Source organism: Hipposideros armiger, unplaced genomic scaffold (assembly GCF_001890085.2).
Source record: "Hipposideros armiger isolate ML-2016 unplaced genomic scaffold, ASM189008v1 scaffold_18, whole genome shotgun sequence".
Classification (NCBI taxonomy): Eukaryota; Metazoa; Chordata; class Mammalia; order Chiroptera; family Hipposideridae; genus Hipposideros; species Hipposideros armiger.
Genome location: NW_017731368.1, coordinates 3970437 through 3973261, shown reverse-complemented (window position 1 = coordinate 3973261; position 2825 = coordinate 3970437).

The window sequence follows — 2825 nt, the reverse complement described above, 5'->3', positions numbered from 1 at the left end:
GTAGATATTGGATGAGTATACTTAACTGACAGAGCCTTCCACTGGTTTCTTGATCTGAAGAGTTAGAGCCATAATGGCAGAAAATGCTTATTTTACGCTCAAAATGCTTTTCCCATCCTACCACCCCTCCTGGCCCAAATCAAAGGCAACACCATGTCCAAGTATAATGGCAGAGATCCCCATGATAGCCAATGAACTAACTCCTGCAAACAAAACAAAAAACAAACCCCCACCAAAACAAAATAAAAAACCAAATGGATCATGGAAGACAACAGTGGATTAATGTAAAGCAAGAAGTGACTCCATAGCAGCTGCTGTGCTGGATGTGGTATCTCTCTTAGGACAGATCAGCGCAGCCTCCGGTACTGGGTATGAGGCTGTGGGTCTGCCCCATGAGCCCTTTCCGATCTCCACCAGGAAATCAAATCTAAAATAGTTCCCGAACCTCCCTTGAGTTGGATTACAGTATCCAGTCACAGTTTTGTCCCAGGAGCAGACAACTCCCCTGCTCCGCTACAATGCAGGCTGGAGAGCACCTTGACATTCTGCAGAAAATCACGCTGGTCCACTACATGGGCTAATTAGACCTGGTGAGCCGGGATTGGCACCTAAAATAATCTGGGTGCTCCGTTGACACATGCGTCAGAGAGGAGGGGGCGGATCCTGCAAAGATCAGAGGACTAACATTGAGGTTAAGTGTTTGGAGGTCCAGTGACCTGGAGACTGCTGGGACATCCTGCCAAGTCAAGACCCAGTTATTGTATCTCGAACCTTGCACCACTAGGAAAAGCACAACACTCAATAGTCCTTGAATTCTGCAGACAGAATGTCCCACACTCGGGAATACCGCCCTGACCATTTATTGGGTCATTCTGAAGGTTACCTGTTTTGAGTACATAGGGTCAGAGACGGCTCTGTAGCCCTCTGTACTTCAGACTGTAGTGCAAGCTGTCCTGTCCCTTGGGCCACATGTCCCAAAAGATCCACAGCACAAGAGACAGTTGAGGTAAACATGTTTACAAGCCCCAATTGCAGCGTTGTGGTGCAGAAACTTCTAGGCTTCTGGAGCAAGGCAGCAGAGAACTATTCATCCTTTGAAAAGTAGCTGCTGGCTTGCTACTGGGTCCTCGAAGAAACTGAGTCATCCATCATGAGCTGAGTCTTGTCTGAACTACTAGGTCATAAGGACAGGCAGGCACATCATCAAACCCATAATAAAATAAAAATGGTACACTCCGGATTGGTCCATAGGGCACAAGCAAATTGCACAAACAGGTGGTCTAGACACCCATGTCATAGCACTATTACCTTGCCCTCAGCTCACACCTATGGCCACAGAGAAGAAATAAAACAGCCTAAGTCTGGCAAATGAATGGGTCAGCTGCGTATCTGGGTCTGAGCCCCAAATGGCTTTGCTGCTGCTTCACTGTCCCACTCAGCAGCTGAACGACAGTGCTGGGTGGAAGCCTCCCCCCAGCAGAACTTGGTGTGGAAGGGGAGGATAGAGGTAAGAATATGCATGGACTCCCGGGAGTGATGAGTGGTTTCGCTGGAGGGCCAAGGTCCTGGAAGGGTCCAGTGTGGAATGTCAGAAACAGGGAGGTCTGGGAAAGAAGCACAGGGATAGACTTATGGGAATAAACACAGTGTGGGGATGGATTATTTTTTAGAGCAGTTTTAGGTTCACAGCCAAATTGAGTGGAAGGTAGAGTTCCCATATACCCCTGTCCACATACATGCACAGCCTCCCTCATCAGATGGTAACATTCCCTACCAGAATGGAACGCTTGTTAACAACTGATGAACCAACATTGACACGTTGTAATCACCCAAAGTCCATAGTTTATCTTGTTGTTTACTGTTGGTGCTGTACATTCTGTGGGTTTCGATAAATGTGTAATGACATGTGTCCATCATCAGAGTATCATACAGAGTACTTTCACTGCCCTAAAACCCTTTGTGCTCCACCTACTCACCTCTCCCTGCCCCCAAGCATGGGAAGCCACTGATCTTTTCACTGTCTCTCTAATTTTGTCTTTTCCAGAATGTCCTATAGTTGGAACCATACAGTAGGCAGCCTTTTCAGATTGGCTTCCTTCATTTCATAATATGCATTTCATGGCTTAATAGCTCATTTCTTTTCAGCACCAAGTAATATTCCATTGCCTGATGTACCACAATCTATCTATTCATTCACCTACTGAAGGGCATCTTGGTTGCTTCCAGGTTTTGACAATCAGGACTAAAGCTGCTATAAACCTCCGTGTGCAGGTTTTTGTGTGGACATAAGTTTTGAACTCCGTTGGGTAAACACCGAGTACAAACGTTGGACCGTATGGTAAGAGTACGTATAGTTTAAGGAACTGCCTAACTGTCTTCCAGAGTGGCTGCGCCATTTTGCATTTCCACCTGCAATGAATGAGAGTTCCTGTTGCTCCACACGCTTGTTAGCCTTTGGTGCTGTCAGTGTTCTCGATTTTGGCCATTCTCATAGGTGTGTAGTGGTATATCATTGTTTCAATTTGCATTTCCTTGATGACCTATGTAGAACATGCTTTCATATACTTATTTGCCATTTGAATATCTTTTTTTGGTGAGGTGTCTGTTAAGACCTTTGGCCCATTTTTAATCGGTTGTTTATTTTCTTATTGGTGAGTTTTAAGAGTTTTTTGTATATTTTCGATAACAGTCCTTTATCACATGTGTCTTCTGCAAATATTTTCTCCCAGTCTGTGGCTTATCATTGCAATCTCTTGTTTTCTGAAGAGCAAAAGCTTTTAATTTTAATGAGGTCCAGTTTCTCCATTTTTTCTTTCATGGATTGT